This window comes from Cryptomeria japonica, chromosome 7, assembly GCF_030272615.1.
Source record: "Cryptomeria japonica chromosome 7, Sugi_1.0, whole genome shotgun sequence".
Classification (NCBI taxonomy): Eukaryota; Viridiplantae; Streptophyta; class Pinopsida; order Cupressales; family Cupressaceae; genus Cryptomeria; species Cryptomeria japonica.
Genome location: NC_081411.1, coordinates 568,939,481 through 568,959,004, shown reverse-complemented (window position 1 = coordinate 568,959,004; position 19,524 = coordinate 568,939,481).

Below are 19,524 nucleotides of genomic sequence, written 5' to 3'. Positions count from 1 at the left end.
TTCTTCTCATTGTCCCTACACTTGGGGGCATTGATCTATTTCTTATCCTTTCTAAGGATCCACTTTTCCTTTATTGAGTGGTGTTTGCTTATAATGATTTGATGTCATTCCTTGTGTGAAGTTGTCCTTTGCTCAAGATTTCTCTTTTATTCAAGAGGTGTGTATCATTGACTACAAGCTCTTTTATTTAATTTAGTTAATTAGATAATATTATTATTATCATTATGCTCCAATTTATTATTAGATGTGAGAGAGATGATATCACATCATTCGAATATATGACAATGCATGTGATGTTATAATCCCCTTCCAAGATATATATACACACATAATTCCTTCACCATTATTACATAAAAGTGAGGATTCCTTACAAGATTTTCTTCTCCTTAGAGAACTAAGACCAACACAAAGGTACTCAAAGGCATGAACATGAAGAAATTTACATCCCACAACTAGGAGTACCCACATAACAAAGGCTCAACGACCCCAAACACTACAAGAAATACCACATGGCTACCCAATAACCACAAGGGCTAGAATCAAAGAAAGGTTTCCATGTTGTTGAACACTCAACTATAGCTAAAATAAGGGTTAAATAACCTAACTCACTCAATATTCCCCAATCTTTGAGGTGACATTGAATCCCTCACTAGGGTCAACGTCTCGTACTCACAACTGCAACCAAACGTAGGATGATAAATTCTGCTTATCAAAATTGCATCCTCTTCTAGCCTTGGGATAGGAACAACACAAACCACTAAGGAGAATCCCCCAACTCATACCAACCTCCAACATGGATTCTAGCAAAATAAGGTGTCAAAGCACTAACAAACGGTACTTCCCATCCCTACACTATGTCAACCATACATGTAGTTAGGGAACTCACATCTAAAGTAACAAGTTGAGCACCTATAATCAACAAAAGAAAAAGATTAATGGTGCATTAAACATGTATGCAATCACAATAAGAACATCAAGAATAAGGAAAAACATGATCTTCTCGCTCTGCAATCTTTTTCAATTTTGAAATTTTTTAGTTCATGGTGGTTGTTGTGGGTGGGGACTTGTTTCCCCCACCTCTTGATCCCCCTTCAGACTCTATGTTTGATTATTCTGACAATATGGTTGACAAGGATAAAAGATCTACCAAAAATAGTCTTAACACTACTGGCCCATCAAGTCGACATCAATCATTCCATTCTTACTAATGAAGTTTACCAAATCAACCATATCATCAGATTAATCAACCAGAACTCCCCTTTCTAAGAAGGAAAAGGAGGGGAATTAAAATCATTGGCCACAATCCAATGGGAATCCTGGTCAAGTTGGATCAAGGAGGAGATCTCATCCCAAAGCACCAGATGACCAAGTTAGATTGAGAGACAAACCACACTCTCGAGGTTTCTATGGAAATTATACTTGAGATAAAATTGTAAGTGTAAAATCTATAATTGAGAGACAAACCACACTCTTGAGGTTTCAATGACACCTACCCCAACAATGGTGAAATCTTTAATTTTCATTCTAGGGCTACCATCTCTAGCCATGTAGAGGGAAAATTGGAGGAAAACATTAGATCAATGTAAACTATATATTTGCCTCTAAATCTAAACTCTATTGGGTTGATCCCCCTCTGGACTTCATTAGTAAGAATAGAATGATTGATGTCCACTTGATGGACCAGTAGTGTCAAGGTTTTTTTGGGATATGGAATATCTTTATACATGGGTCTATTTATGATTAACAATATTAAGACATGCATTGTTCATAATCACAGATCATGGGTTATTTCAAACCACGCATTTTCATACATTCACATCAAAGACAAAGATATGATGATAGTGACTCTAAAAATTCATCCAGGATTGGAGTAGATTTTGGAAAGCCAAGCACAAAAAACCTAAGAGTACATAAGCTTGATGATGATGTATTTCCTTATATTGGTTCAGACTTATACAGTGGGGATGTATTAATTAGAAAGATGAGTTCACAACCCTTTGATGCAAATTTCAACCTCAAGTTGAAGCATACTTATCTCATTAAACATCAAAATGTACTAGAATACCATATTGAAAGTTAATATAGCAAATAGCCACTATAAGATGTTTGCCTAGATAATAAAGACAAAGTGAAATACCATTAAATAAATCAATGTACACTCCATGCCTAATTACAAAGGACGTGAATACATTGTAGCTAAAGAAATTACTCATTATAATCAATAGGTTATCTTTCCCAATTTTAGGCATGTTGTACATAAGGGTTCACATGGGTTTGGTTGATGGACCACTTGGTACTACTTTTAAGGAGGTGATTGCTGACGGTCCAGAGACCGTGATGTTTCCAGACAGGTCTAGAGATTTTGTCCCTAACTCCAAGGACTATGTCATTCATACTAAGGAAACATATAAGGGGGGACCTATTGATAGTACTACTGTCAAAGGCTAGAAAAATGCGTTGGTGGGAAACCCTCCAAGGGGGGTGGACCCCAACTTTGTCCCTGTTTGTATAAAAATTGGGGAAAGAACAACTATTGAGCTCCCTAATAAAGTTATGGACCGCATCTTGCTCAACATGAGTAATACTTTGGTGGGAAAAAAAATTCTCTTCGACCCACTGTTGAGATGGTCTGGAAATAGGCCTCTGACAAATGGAGACTTAAGGGTAGTGTCTTTGTTAGTTCTATGCTTGGTTGGTGCAGGGGCACTTAGCAAGTTTTGTTGAGTTTGTTTCTAGGATGTTGGAATCATGTTTTTTAGTTTTGTAATAAGGCCAAGAGGCCATTGAATGTGTGCTCAAATGATTGTGAGGGCCCTAAGAGTCTTTGTTTGGCCGGTGTTGGCATGTGAGCTCTTAAGGGCGCCAGGTAGAGCATTTAATAGGATAAGTTGTTTTGGGGTTAATTTAGGTTGGTTGATGTTGTTTTGAAGTTTTTGAGGTCATATGAGTCATGTGAAAGTGACCAAGTTTGGGTTTGAGCAAAGTTGCTCACCTATGCAACAAATTGCAAAAGTTGCAAAAGTTGCTCATAGCAACTTTGCAACATCTTCATACACCAACGGTTAGTTGGTTAACACAATCAGTTGTGAGCCTGTGTAACTACTCCAAGACCAGTATAATTCTTGGAAAGACCAAAGATAATCGGTCGTTGAAGATCTGAAGAAAATAAACTAATTTGGTTTCCCATTTGGTGTGTTTTTCTGAGTCACCGCCTGTTCTTTGCAAGTTTGTATGGCCTGTATGGGTTGAGAATTCCAAAACAGGGTCATGGATTGTTAGATTGGTATCTTACCTTCATTTTTTTTTTGGTTTTGAGTCTTTAAGTGTTGTAGCTTGTGAATAATCTTCATTTTGTTGCAGGTGGGTTCAAAGGTCCTAGAAACCAAGGTTTAGAGAGCAAAATGGCTCCAACCTAACATTCCATGGTGGATATCCTCTCTAGAACCTTGTGGAATGTTAGGTTTCTATGTGTAATATGTTTTTTTAGTTTTGAGTCAAGGGAAGCTAAACCAAAGATTTGCCACCATACCCTAGGCTTGGCACATTGAGTTGGCAAGCATTAGGAATCATGGATAACAGGCTCTAATCTGGTGAGTCTGGTGGGTGGAGGTGAAGTATGATTGGAATAGAATTACATATGGAAGCATAGCCCTAAAACTATCATCAATTCACTTAGGCAAACAGATCGGTGAAGGAGTTTTGACCAATCCCTACTTTCTAGGCCTAGGAAGGGGCGATTAGGCCTAATTAGCCCAGTAAGGGTTAGATGTGTTAATGAAGAAAACCACCTCTAGTTTTGCAAAATTGTATGTAAAGCCTGAAAGGGTGTATGGAATGTAAAAGAGTTCATAGGCTTGTTAAGGAAGTTTAACTAGTAAATGCAGAATACCTCGTTGTCAAGGCTACTAGAATTAGGTCTCCTATTAGGCCTAAAAGTGCAGTTTGTTTGTAAAAATCCAAACCAGTAAATGTCAAAGCTCTTGAAAAAGGAGTAGGGTTGGTCATACTTCCAAAATCATCCATCCTTATGTGTGTAGTGTGGGGAATGAATATCCTATGGTAGAGGGGTTGAACTCTCAAGTAGAGTGTGAAAGGGAGTGGAGAAACAAGGTCTCCTAACCAAGAAAATGGAACTCACAAAACAACAAGTGCTTATCCTAGCCTAAGGGCCTTGGGAAGGTTATAGAGGGTAAGTCTTGCAGACCCTTAGCGGGTGTGAGGTGTAGAATCATTGGAAGGTTCTTGTGTAGCTTGGAGGAGATACTTAGACAAGGTAGCGTAAATAGGTGAGAGACAACTCACTCTACATCAAATTGGTATCAGAGCTAATTGATTGAACACAGTGGTGTATGTTAGACCCAGAGGTAGAGTCAAAAGCTAGAAGCATGCCACCAAAGGCAATGAGCCAAGAGGCCATCAAGAAGTTGGTCCAAGACATGCTTAGTGAAGCTCGGGAGAAAGAAACCAAGAAAGGCAAAGGCAAAGTCACTGAATGGGGTGATGAAATTCATGATGAAGATGCAGATGTGATAGGAGTCATAACAGAAAAGAAGGAGCTGGACAAAGATCAACAGATCTTCTTGGATGCCCTCAAGTCACTCAATAAAGACAACATAGAATGTTTACCTATCTACAATGGAAGCCTAAATGGAGAAGATTTATTGGATTGGATAGAAGCCTTGAACAATCATTTTGAATACAAGGAAGTTGCTGAAGAAAAGAGGGCCAATTTGGCCAAGTCAAGATTGAAGGGATCAACCCTAGTGTGGTGGAACATGATGCAAGAAGAAAGAGAACAAACTGGGAGGAAGAAGATCATCTCTTGGGAGAGAATGAAGATCGAGATTAAAACTCAATTCCTACCTATAGATTATGAGGTGCAAATGCACAAGAAGTTGTAGAATTTAAAACAAAGAGAAATGGATGTGAGTACCTATACATAGGAGTTCAACAAACTTACCCTAAGAGCTAGGAAGCAAGAGGAAGAAGTGGAGAAGGTTCCAAGGTACTTAAATGGCCTTAGACAAAACATTCAAGATGATATTAGCATGATAGCACCTGACACAGTCTATAAATGCTTTTAGTTAGCCTTCAAAGCAGAATATAAGATCAAAAGGAAAGGTGAACATAATCAAAGGGGTAGAGGTGGAAAAGGTTATAGAGGAAGAGGCACCTTTGGAAAAGGATATAATCCCACCAACAATGAAGAAGGCAATCAAACAGAGAATGGTGGTGTTAATCCTAAAAAAGGAGGGTAGTTTAGAGGCAACTCTAGAGGGAGAAATAGTTATAGAGGTAGATTTGGCAATTCGGGAAGAGGAACCACAGTCTTCACTAGCAAATGCTACCATTGTCATCAAGTGGGGCATACCATGAGCCGATAACCTGAAAAAACTTCAAGCTCTCACATGGGATACAGGAGAACTCAGTCGGTGCAAGAAGAAGACTGTCAAAGTGTCACCTCACCAATCAGCAAGGCAGGACCAGTCCTAGATGGAGAGAATGTGATGTTAAGAAGGACCTTGTTGAAGGTACCACAGTCCAAAGAACCTACTCAAAGGAAAACACTTTTAAAAACTAATTGCAGATCTCATGGTAAGATTTGTAAGTTATAGTGGATTCAGGGTCTACTGATAATATTGTAGCAGTTGAAATGGTAGACAAACTAAAATTGAAAAGGTTGCCACATACCACCCCCTATAAGGTGTCTTGGTTGAGTAAGGGTCAGTATGTGCTTCTAGATGAGAAAACTTGGGTAGATTTTGAAATAGGATATTATAAGGATAGTGTGCTATGTGACATATTACCCATGGATGCATGTCACTTGTTGTTGGGATACCCTTGGCAGCATGATATCAAAGCCATACATGATGGGGAGAAGAATTCCTATGTTATCACCAAGGAGGGTAGGAAGTTTCAAATGGATCCCTTGATTGATCAAGGAGAAGAAAGACATGTTGGATCGAGTGTTATGTTGCTTAGTGGGAAAGAATTCTTGAAGTTGTTAAAGCATGAAGGGAACCAAGGATGTTCTCTCATAGGGGAACCCAAAGAAGAGACAAAGACTGAAACCAAACCAGTGATACCTCAAGAAATGCAGACCTTGCTAGACCGATACAAAGACATAGTTGTCAATGAGATATCAGATGCCTTACCACCTATGAGAGATGTTAACCATCAGATAGACCTCATACCTAGTTCAACTATTCCAAACAAAGTTGCTTACAAAATGACACCTACTCACAATGAGGAAATACCAAAGCAAGTGCAGGAATTGCTAGATAAGGGGTTGATCAAGAAGAGTTTAAGTCCATGTGTAGTGCCTACTATTTTGGAACCTAAGAAAGATGGCAAGTGGAGGATGTACACTAATTCAAGGGTCATAAACAAAATCACAATTAGATAACGGTTCCCAATGCCAAGGATTGAGGATCTAATGGACTACCTAGGTGGAGCTTGCTACTTCTCTAAGGTGGATTTGAAAACAAGTTATTATCAAATGAGGATCAAACCTAGTGATGAATGGAAGATAGCCTTTAAAACAAATGAAGGGCTCTATGAATGGTTGGTGATGCCTTTTGGGCTCACAAATGCACCTAGCACCTTCATGAGACTCATGAATGAAGTTCTTGGATAGTTCATTAATAAGTTTGTCATTATTTATCTTGATCACATTTTGATTTTTAGCAGGTCAAAAGAGGAGCATATCAAACATTTGAATCAAGTTTTGAGGAAGATACATCAAGAAAATTTGATGATCAACTTGGATAAATGTGATTTTTTCAAAAATGAATTGGTGTATCATGGTTTTGTAGTTTCTCAAGGTTGTTTAATAATGGATCCATCAAAAGTGGAAGCAATAGTGAATTGGCCTACTCCTAAGTCAATAGGAGATGTAAGAAGTTTCCATGGTTTGGATTATTTTTATAATAAATTCATTAGAGGTTTTATCCATGTGTGTGCACCTATCTTGAACACCATCAAAGGTGGAATAAAATGTCAGTTTAAGTGGACTAGTACAGCAGACAAGGGGTTTGAGTTGTTAAAACAAAAGGTAGCAGAACTCCCTTACCTTAGGCTCCCTAATTTCAATCATCTCTTCATTGTGGAGTGTGATGCTAGCAAGTTCGCTATAGGGGCCGTTTTGAGCCAAGAAGGTCACCCGGTTGCATTATTCTCTGAGAAGCTCAATGAAGCAAAACAAAAGTATTCTGCCTATGATCTAGAGTTATATTATGTGGTGCAAGCACTCAAGAAGTGGCGGAATTATTTGTTACCTAAAGAGTTCATAGCCTACACCAATAATCATGCACATAGTTTTTTGAACGGGCAGGAGAAATTGAATCAAAGACACCTCAAGTGGGTTGAGTATTTGTAGGCCTACACCTTTTCCATCAAGCACAAGAAAGGAGTCACAAATAAGGTAGCAAATGCCTTAAGTAGAAGGGTTCTAACCATTAAAGAGATGCAACTACAAAGTGTGGGGTTAAATGAGCTCAAAGACCTCTACCAAGGTGACAAAGATTTTGGTGGATTATATGATGTTTGCTCGAAGTTTGATAATGCTTTTCATGTTGCCTATTCTGATTTTATGTTGTAGGAAGGATTATTGTTTAAAGGAAACATACTTTTCATACCACAATACTCTATGAGAGACAATATCATCAAGGAGAAGCATCAAGGCAGTCTAAGTGGACATTTTGGTCTTGACAAGACCTTAGAGTAGGTTGGCAGGTTCTACCATTGGCCTAGACTACATTTAGATGTTAGGAAGTTTGTGGAGCAATGTGTTATTTGTTAGAGTGCTAAGGGTACCTCCAACAATTCAATTTTATATCAACCTCCCAACAAGGAGATGGGAGTGTGTGAGTATGGACTTTGTTCTTGGTTTACCTAGAACTCCAAGAGGCTATGATAGTGTCTATGTAATAGTGGATAGATTCAGCAAGATGGCACACTTTGTGCCTTGAAAATGCACTAATGATGCCTCCTACATAGAAGGGTTGTTCTTCAAAGAGATTGCAAGGATCCATGGTTTACCTCTTACCATTGTGAGTGATAGAGACACAAAATTTGTGAGCCACTTTTGGCGAACCTTGTAGAGGACACTTGGTACCAACCTTTCTTTTTCATCTACATACCATCCACAATTTGATGGTCAAATTGAAGTAATTAATAGGTCCTTGGGTAATTTACTAAGATGTCTCACCAAACAGCATGGTCAAGCTTGGGATCTAGTATTGGGACAAGCAGAATATGCCTACAATGACTTTGTCAATACGAGCACAGGCCGGAGTCCATTTGAGATTGTATATGTATGTCATCCAAGGGGTATTTTAGAACTCAAATATCTCAGTTCCATGGACTATAGGAGTGCTCAAGGTGAAAACTTTGCAGAGAATATGAAGGAGATCCATGAACAAGTCAAGAAAACATTGCAGCAAAACAATGAGAAATACAAGACACAAGCAAACAAAACAAGAAGAGAAGTACAGTACAAGGTAGGTGATCTAGTTATGGCCTATCTGAGAAAGGAGAGACTCCTTAAGGGGCATCCTATAAAACTATGCATGAAGAATATTGGACCTCATAAGGTTGTGCATAAGTATGGCAATAATGCCTATGAGGTGGAACTACCACCAAACTTGGGAATATCGCCAATCTTTAATGTGTGTGATTTGTATCAGTATAAGGTAACTCAATAAACTACAAACCAAGAATATTCTACTGCTACTGAAGATGTAGATTGGATACAAGACCTATCTCCAAGCCAACTGGTGACATTGGAATGCATTCTAGATCCAAGATTGTCAAAAGGACTTGGAAAGGAGTCTATAGAGACTACTTGGTTAAATGGATAGGTCTCCCTGAATCTGAAGCTACATGGATTTCTAAAGGAGATATACTACAACATGGAACCATTGTTCAAGCCCTATCCACTCAAGGGACATGAGTTCTTCCTACCCTGGGAGTATGGTGCTAGGGCACTTAGCAAATTTTTGTTGAGTTTGTTTCCAGGATGTTGGAATCGTGTTTTTTAGTTTTGTAATAATGCCAAGAGGCCATTGAGAGTGTGCTCAAAATATTTTAAGGGCCTTAAGAGTCTTTGTTTGGCCAATGTTGGCATGTGAGCTCTTAAGGGTGCCAGGTAGAGCACTTAATAGGATAAGTTGTTTTTGGGTTAATGTAGGTTGCTTGATGTTGTTTTGAAGTTGTTTTGGTCATATGAGTCATGTGAAAGTGACCAAGTTTGGGTTTGAGAAAAATTTCTCACCTATGCAACAAATTACAAAAGTTGCTCATAGCAACTTTGCAACATCTTCATACACCAACGATTAGTTGGTTAACACAATTGGTTGCCAGCCTGTGTAACTACTCCAAGGCTAGTATAAGGCTTGGAAAGATCAAAGATAATCAGTTGTTGAAGATGTTGGAATCCAAGAACACTGAGAGGGGGGGTGAATCAGTGTTCTACCAGAATGATCAATTTTAACCAAGTATTAAAACATGCATACACCAACTGGTATATCGATACATATAGAATTGAAAGAAATAAAGAAACCAATAAGACAAACACACAAATTAATACCATAACACACATAATTATACATGGAAAAACTCAAAGAGGAAAAACCACGGTGGGGTTTGTGAACCACAATATCAATCCACTGACCATATGAAGAGATATTACAAAATATAGGGGCATGCACTTGCAGGAAGGCTTACAGCCTAGAGCACACTACTCAATCACAAAAGGAGCCTCACTGACTACATAGAAAATCCAGACTACAATCTAGAGAAATGATTGAACTACAAAGATAGCATCTTCTATGTCTGAATACAGCTTCGTTTAAGCTCTATTTGTTCTGATCTGAAACCCTAAACCCTTACCGGAGTAACCCTTACATAAATATCCTCACATACATGATCGCTCTCATATATTTCTCATTACATAACATTATCATATTCTTCTATATATCCATATTTAAAAATGATCTAACCAACTGACCTATATACCCTTTACAATTCATCATGCCTTATGTCGAATTACAAAGATATTTACAATATGAATATACATGTCAGCTAGATAACATAAATACATGAATATCAAAAACAATTGTCAATGTCGGATCTCCAAATGATGTCGGCCTCCAATATTGATAACCTGATTCTAAACCATATCGGCCTGCATTGCCGATAACCTAAGAATTCCTTCCAACTTGCCGATGTCGGTGCTAGTGAAGTGTCTGTGAAGTGCCTGTCAGTACACAATTGAACCAAAATATGAAGTCAAAACAAGTTTCCATATTTCCATCAATGACAACATAATGAAACCAACCAATTGAGTGTCAATTTCCAACAAAATATTTGAAGCAAATAAACTAATTTGGTTTCCCATTTGGTGTATTTTTTTGAGTCACCACCTATTTTTTGCAAGTTTCTATGGCCTGTACGGATTGAGAATTCTAAAGTAGGGTCATTGATTGTTAGACTGGTATCTTACCTTCATTTTGTTTTTGGTTTTGAGTCTTGAAGTGTTGTAGTTTGTGAATAATCTTCATTTTGTTGCAGGCAGGTTCAAAGGTCCTAAAAACCAGGGTTTAGAGAGCAAAATGGCTCCAACCTAACATTCCATGGTGGATATCCTCTTTGAAACCTTTTGGAATGTTATGTTTCTATGTATACTATGTTTTTTTTTAGTTTTGAGTCAGGGGAAGCTAAACCAAAGATTTGCCACCATACCCTAGGCTTGGCACATTGACTTGGCAAGCATTAGGAATCATGGATAACAGGCCCTAATTGGGTGGGTCTGGTGGGTGGAGGTGAAGTGTGATTGGAATAGAATTCCATTTGGAAGTACAACCCTAAAACTATCATCAATTCACTTAGGCAAACAGACCGGTGAAGGAGGTTTGACCAATCCCTACTTTCTAGGCCTAGGAAGGGGCAATTAGGCCTAATTAGCCCAATAAGGGTTAGATGTGTTAATGACAAAACCAACCTCTGGTTTTGGAAAATTGTATGTAAACCCCAAAAGGGTGTTTGGAATGTAAAATATTTCATAGGATTGTTAAGGAAGTTTAACTGGTAAATGCAAAATACCTCGCTGATAGGGCTACTAGAATCAGGTCTCCTATCAGACCTAAAAGTGTAGTTTGTTTGTAAAAATCCAAACCAAAAAATGTCAAAGATCTTGAACAAGGAGTAGGGTTGGGAATCCTTCCAAAATCATCCATCCTTATGTGTGTAGTGTGGGGAATGAAGATCCTGTAGTAGAGGGGTTGAACTCTCAGTTTGAGTGTGAAAGGGAGTGGGGAAACAAGGTCTCCTAACCAAGAAAATGGAACTCACAAAAGAAAAAGTTTTTATCCTAGCCTAAGGGCCTTGGGAAGGTCAGAGAGGGTAAGTCTTACAGACCCTTTGAGGGTGTGATATGTAGAATCATTGGATGGTTCTTGTGTAGCTTGGAGGAGATACCTAGACAAGGTAGCATAAATAAGTGAGAGACAAATCACTCTACATCATTGGTGCTCTTTTCCTCTTCAATTTAAATGTTGAAGAGGATTTTTCTATGGTTCTCTCTAGGTGTTGGACCTATGGCAAATGCAACTTGTCTCTCTATAGATGGAAGGCTGGTTTTGACCCTATTGCTTACCTTCATAAGTCTGCTCTGATTTGGGTCCGCCTTCTCGGACTCCCTCTTTAATATTGGGATGACTCCGTCTTTAGATGGATTGGAAACACTTTCAGACACTTTGTGGATGTGGAAAAGATCACCAAAACCAAATTCAGATTGGTATATGTACACTTTTACATTCAGGCTATAGTAAGTAAGGATCTTCCTAACTTTATTACTCTCAAGTCTAAAGTTGGAAAGTTGGACTCAAGATCTAGTCTATGAAAACACAACTCTCTTTTGTCAAAAATGTCACAAGGCAAGTCACATAATCTTTGACTGCAAAGCAAGGGGCCCTAAGCCCCTCAAGCTCAAAGTTCATGTGGTTAGTGAGGAATATGCTATCCCAACATGTCCTAAGCCCCTGAAGACCATTGATCTTGTGGTTTGCAATGAACCTGCTATCACAGCGTGCCCTGTGATGGACTGTGAGGACTACCCCTTTACAGAGAGCATCAATGAACTCATGTACTCTCCTGCCAAGGTGGTCGATGGGGTCCCTAACTCCTTGACGAACTTGGTTCATGGTTTGACCTCTCAAGAGACTCTCTTATTGCCTTAGGGGCCCTGTTCTTCTGAGAAATTTATCTCCACCCTTTGAAAGTTTTGACTCCTTTGGAGGATGGTGAAATTGCTGACAAATCCTCAACCCTAAATGTTTGTGGAACTGTCGGCACCCCTCCCAAAACTTTTCTCTTGAATAGTCCCCAATGTTTTGAGAAAGGTGTGCTAAACCCTCCTTCCCCTGGTAAGAGTTTCTTCTCTCCTAGAGCTTCCTCTAGTGGTTGCATACACCCGGGAGATGATGGTTGGATCATGCAAAGGTGAAAGACAAGAAATGCGAAGACTGATGTTGGGACTAACCCAAAGATAGGCCGCCCATCACAAAGACTCACTCGACAGAAGGAAGCAGCAAGGGAAGTCACCAATGGTAGATAGAGAACCTTGGAGCCGACCATCAAAGGTAAGAAATGAAGGTTCTTTCATGGAATATGTGGGGCCTCAACGGCCCATAGAAGAAATATGCCCTGAAGAATTGTATTTTTAAAAATAAAATTGAGGTCCTTCTTCTCCAAGAGGTTAAAATGACTGACACTTCTTTGCCTATATTGTTGGTGTAATCTGGCCTGGTGCTCAGTTTTTCATTAGTGATACCATTGGGGCCTCTGGTGGTTTGGTCACTTTGTGGGACCCCTCACTATTTTCTAGCAGCTTGATTTCTTTCTTTGCCAACTTTCTTATTTCCAAGATTTCTTCCAGTTTGGGTTTTTGGTTCCTAATTAATGTTTATGCCTATAACATAAGATCGGGTAGTCTCTCTCTTTGGAAAGATATCTCTTATCTTATCCAAAATAGTACCAATACCCATTAGATTATTGTGGGGGATTTTAACTCCCCTCTCTTCCCTTCTGAAAATCTTTGGGGACTTTAGGAGTACTCTGACAACATGACTGATCTGTCAGACTTCATTAATAATAATGGGTTAGTTGATGTGGACCTGGTTAGTCAAAGATTCACCTGGTCTAACCTTAGAAAAGGTAAAGACCTTATTCAGGTCAAATTGGGTCGATTCCTCATTTTTGGAAACTGGGGTATTGGTTTCAATGTGAAGCTTTTGGCTCTTCCTAGAACTATTTTTTACCACAATCCCCTTCTTCTTGTCTGTCCACCTCAACGTGTCAGGAGAGGTTAACCCTTCCTCTATGAAGTTATGTGGACCACTTAGCCTGAGTTAAAAGAGTGTATCAAATGTTGGTGGAACTCTCCTGTCTCTGGAACACCCATGTTTCGGGTTGCTCTAGAATTGGACTTAATTAGAAGAAATGTTCATGGATGGACCAAAAACACCTTTGGGGATATTTTGTTCAAAAAAGGAACTCAACACCAAACTCACGACCATTTAGGAGCAAAATGACAAAGGTGACCTCCTAGAATCTACACATTAAGATGAGCCAATCCTGAGAAGGAAATGGAAGGAAAACTCAGCTAGGGAGGAGCTATATTTGAAACAAAAATTCAGGATTCAATGATTAAAGGAAGGGGATAAAAATACTTCTTTCTTTCATAGATCGGCTAGTATTCACAGGCATAGAAACCACATTTCTTGTCTAAAGAATGATCAAAATCAAGATGTCAAGGATGATGTTGGCCTTGGGATTGTGGCTTCTGAATACTTCTCTTCTTTGTTCATGGATGATAGAAGGACTAGGGACCCTATTTTGGATGAGAACCTCCTTCATTGCCTACCTTCCCCCCTTAACAGGGAAGACAATTATCTCATTATGACCTTGATTACTGAAGATGAGGTGAGGAATGCAGTCTTCTCTATAGAGATTTCAAAGCCCTAGGCCCTGATGGCTTTCCCTTGGATTTTTTCTAGGATTTCTGGTATGTGGTTGGCCCTGATGTGATTCTTTCAAACCAAGGATTTCTTTAGATCTGGTAAACTGCTCAAAAAGTTAAACAACACTTACATTGCTCTAGTTCCAAAAATTCACGAGTTGACTCTTCTTAAGGACTTTCAACCAATCAGTCTTTGTAACACTCTCTACAAGACATTCACCAAAGTCTTGGTTAACAGGCTTAAACCCTTCTTGGATTCTCTAATAAGCCCACATTATAAGGGGTTTGTCCCAAGTCGACAAATTCTGGATGTCGCCATCTCCACTCATTAAGTCATACACTCTATGGATTGCAACCATAAACCTAGTATGGTTCTGAAACTCGACATCTCTAAGGCTTATGATAGAGTGAACTGGAGATTCCTTTTTAAAGTTATTCAAAAGTTTAGCGTAGGGGGAAGTTTCTTAACCTCAACAGGGAATGCATCACTATTGCCAATTACTTTGTTCTCATGAATGGTATCCCCCAAGAACCCTTTGGGGCATCAAGGGGCCTTCATCAAGGTGATCCTCTGACATCCTACCTTTTCATTATTCTAGTGGAGGTCTTGGCAAAAAGTTTCAGTTCTCTCATCAATAGGGGTGTCCTCATGGAAATTAAACCTGCTTCTACTGTTACCCATACTATCCTGCAACAATTTGTTGATGACTATTCTTTTGGGGATTTCTTTGGTATTTGAGGCCAAGGGATGGAAGTCCTTCCTCAACCTTTATGCGGATGCCTCAGGTCAGCACATTAATTATGATAAAAGCAACATCTATTTATTTCAAACTACAGACAAACTTCAAGCTAAAATTAGGGGGATCATTGACTGTTAAATTGCCTCCCTTCTTAGCACTTACCTTGGGATACCACTTCCAGTTAAGGATGTCTCCAACTCCTTTTGGGTTTACATTCTTGAGATAATATAGAAGAAATTGGTAGGTTGGAAAGAAAGGTTTCTCAATAGTATCAAGAAGCTCCAGCTATTGGCCTCTTCCTTGCAAGGGATACTGGTGTACTTCCTCTCCCTTTTAAAAATCTCTACCTCTATGACTGACAATATGGAAAGAATTCAAAGAAATTTCCTTTGGATGGGAATGGAAGAGAAAAGAAGGCTTGCACTTGTTAGTTGGGAAAAATTCTGCTACCCAAAATCCAATGGTGGTCTGGGAATACGCAAAATTACTCACTTCAACAGAGCTCTTATGGCAAAAATGGCTTGGAATCTTATCCACAAATATTTAGATAAGGGTCATATTATGAGGGCTAAATACCTCGGCCAAGACATCTTTCACTTAGCTTTGAATGAGGAGGGACTCTCCAGAGGGTCCAAAATATGGAATACTATTCTTAAATACAAAAATCTTATTTCCCAGGGCATGAAGTGGCTCATTGGTAATGGCAGAAACATCACCTTCTGGGAAGATTGTTGGCTTGGAGATAAGCCTCTGATTTCCTCCCCCTCCCTTAGAAAGATTAAAGACTTAACTACGAAATTGTTTGGTGACAGGGTCTACAATTACTTCTCCAACAACACATGGAAGGTTATTTCTTATTGTTGTTACAATCAACCGCTCCTGCTGACAATTGCCATGGAACTTCAGAATTTTCTTGGTATGATAAGACTCCCACTCTTTCCTAGGGATGATAAATTTATTTGTAAATGGAACCCCACCAGGGAGTTCTCTGTTAAAACTGCTTACCACAGCCTGCTCGGGGATCCCAATTCTTTGGTTAGGTGGAATGAAGTTTGGAATCCTCATCTTATCCCTAAAATATTTTTTTCTAGTGGATCCCTCTTCACAACAAAATTCTCATCTAGGACAACTTGGCTAAGCATGGATTTCAGTTCCCTAATAGATGTATTCTTTGCAAAATGGATGAGGAAATTCCCCCCATCTCTTCCTCCATTGTACCTTTGCTAAATCCCTCTGTGGTATGGTTTGCCATATTTAATCTTTGCTAGACCATGAACAAAAAATTGTTACAACTGCTGCAAGAGTGGGGAGGGCACTACGAACCCCCTGGTCCACCAACTTTGGAGGCAAATCCCCCCGCACCTCTACTGTAGCATTTGGAAGGACATAAATAATAAGATCTTCAAGGATAAGGAGGCTCCTTTGGAAACTATCTTCAACAGTTTCCTCAAACTCATCTTGAAAATATCTCTGTCACCAAGGTTAGGAAGCCTCCTAATCCTCCCTCCAATAGGGATTGGGATATTTCTCTCTGCTATAATCTCCCTCGTTCCTTCTCTCTTACTGATAACTCGAAGCATCTCCTCAGACAAAATACTAAGTGGTCCCCCCTGATTCCTGGTTGCTTGAAACTCAATTTTGATGGTGCTGCTAGACATAGTCGGGCTGCGAGGGGTGGTGTTATTAGAACTTACAGTGGGGCTCTTGTTGTTGCCTACATGGGGAATCTAGATGGTCACTCCAGCAATCAAGCTGAAGTTATGGCCTTGGCTTGGGTGATCTTTTTGCCCTCTCCATGGGCATCAGGGATATTGACATTGAGGGAGACTCTAAACTTATAATTGATGTTGTCAAAGGGTGGAATAAACTCAACTGGTTGATTGATGGTATCATCAGAGATATTCTCAGGCTCATTTATAGGCTTGACTCCTTCCGCATTATGCATGTCTACAGAGAAGGTAATGGAGTGGTTGATGCTCTTGCAACCATTGGGTTAACAGTCCAGGGCCTGACATGATGCAAGAATCTCAACTCCCTGCCTCTCAGTGTTACCTCACTCTTACAGGGAGAGTGTACTAAGCTTATTCTTTGTGAATAATCTATTTTCTAGTTCTTCCCGCCCATTCCTCTCAACTCACAAGAGTTGCGAGAGGAAAGAATTTGAAAATTTGAAAATGTATAATCCTTTGATGACTGGCTTCAATGGTCATGTGAGGTGGACTACCAACATGGCTAGTAAGTATGATGTGTGCACCTTAATCATTTTTTGGTACACCTTCCTATGTTATTTTATCATCATGATGCTAGTGTGTGATAATACACACATAAACCAACTTGGATGGACGAAGCTTATTGGTTGTTTCATGCAAATTGCTACACGTGGTCCTTACATTTATCATCACCGCTCTTGCTCTGAGTTCAAGATGGCCTTTTGTATGCTCAAAGTCATGTCTCAAGGTGTGATTAATATTTCACACAATTTTTCTAACTTGAAGGAAAATTATGGCAATTATTTCACAACATGGCTTCTTGATCACCAAATCCATATCAAAAGCACTGACTTTTATGATGAAATAGTTGATGTTTTCATTAAGTGCTATATTCTTGATACTTCCTCTTTGTTTTTGCTTATGTCTCGTGTTGAAAAAATTCTTACTGCTAAAATTCCTGACTTGGCCATGTGGGGGTGATAGATTTTGTTATGAACCCGACAAACCAGATGGTTTCAAACAAGACGCAGTGGTCTGGAACTATTATGTCAAAGGTGGGGGTGGGAAAATTTATGGAAAGCCTTCACGACCATGACAAACAACTCTCTGCCCAGTTTGCGGCTTCTTAGCTTGGTAGAAGGGTTAATGTTGGTGGGGTTTATTTGAAGCCTTAGAAGAGACTATTGCTCAAGCGACAACCCTATCCCTTGATGGTAGAAGATGAAAGAGGACCAGTCATGTCACTAACAGTCAGGGGCAAAATAATTTTTTTAAGGGAAGGGAAGAACCAATGGAGTTGCGAGGAGGGTTCTCCAGAGAAGAGCTCAAGCATCCTTGGAACCAAAATTGTCTTATGATCATGAAATACTTCACCCTTGAGGACCGCTATAAGGTGTTTTACTATTATCACATGCCTCTGCTTAACCATTTTCATAACAAGGATCTCCTTTGTCAGCCTTTTTACCTTCTGCATTCTTTGGAGTTCTCTGTCAAGGAAGCCCTCGATCCTAAGAATAGGGATAAGTCGCCCATCCCTCTGCATAAAGGTCTCATTTATAGGATATATAACTACCACTTGTCCCTCTACCCTTCAAGGAACCTCATGTTCATCCAACCCCCGTTGATTACCTCACATCCTCTTGCAACCTTTTCTAATGGCCTTGTCCTCCCTAGATTATTACATCTTTTGAATGAACCCTTTGCTTCCTCTTAGTTCCCCTCCTTTATATTGATAACTGAGATAACACCTCACTCTGTGCCCTCATCCTTGATCAAGAAAGATAAGAAACCTACTCCTTCTAAGGGTAAAGGGAAATCCTTTGCTAAATGAAAGAGAATTGTCATTGACAATTCTTCCTCGGACAACCTCGATGATGAGAACCCTACCCTCGAAGTTGAGGGTAGAAGGAGGTCCCGAAGGCTGGTTTCCAAAGGCTCCTCTAAGAAGAAGGATAAAACCCAAAGTGTCTCTGACTCTGAGGATGATCATGCTGAGGGTATTTTTGGGCCCCTTAATGATGAGGATAACTTGAAGTATGATGAGGAACCTATTGGCCAAATCAACCTGTTGACCCTGATGAAATAATGAAAATGGTGGACTCAGACACTTCTGGAGCTCATACTATGAATGTTGCTAGGGATGATGTGGCTAAGGACGCAGTGACTAACAAGGGTGCTAAAGAGAAAAGTGGGGATGCGATTTTGCACAATCAGGTGGAGCAAAACGATGTTCATAGGGATGAGGGAGGGGTTCCTAAGGGGAACCCTTCCATGGAACATATACAACACATGAGCAATGAAGTTCAAGAGCTTTAGAAGTGAATTTATAACTTGGGCCCAATCTTGGAGGCCAAGGCTGTCCAAGGGGAGATTACGGAGATCAAGCACAGGTTGGATGCTCATGACAAGTAGATGGTTAGCATAAATAAGTTCTACTTGCAACTTTTTCATAGCTCAGTGTTGACTCTCTACCCCTTGCGGGAGCATACTACGGTGGATGAAGCTGATAAGGATGCAGCTAGGGAGCTTTACAAATTCATGTATGATGACTAGAACAAAGTCATTAATATGACTAGGGCTCGCAAGCTGACCCCATGGGTCTTCTTTTTGGTCTTTTGCTTTGGTTAGGGTTGTTTACTGTGATTTGTGTAGACACCTAAAATTAATGTTTAATTAATTTAAGCCTATCAACATAATTAATTGACTTAGTTGTGTTATCCTTATTCTTCTCAATGTTAATTAAATCTAATTTAATTAATTCTATCACTATTGTCCAATAATTAATTTATCAAATAAGTTAATTATTCCCCTATTCTTCTAAAGTCCCCTCCAATAATTATTTCATCTAAACCCACTCAGTTAATTAATTCTAATTAATTAACCTAGCCATGTGATTCCTACAAATCACTTTTTCCTAATCCCACACAACCTAATTAATCCTTCTAGAATCTCTCATAGTCATGCTTATCATTATCCCTCAATTTTTAATTCCCACTCATGTTACATCAATATTGAGCCTCTCAAAGAAATTCAAATTTATTTGAATCCCTCAATG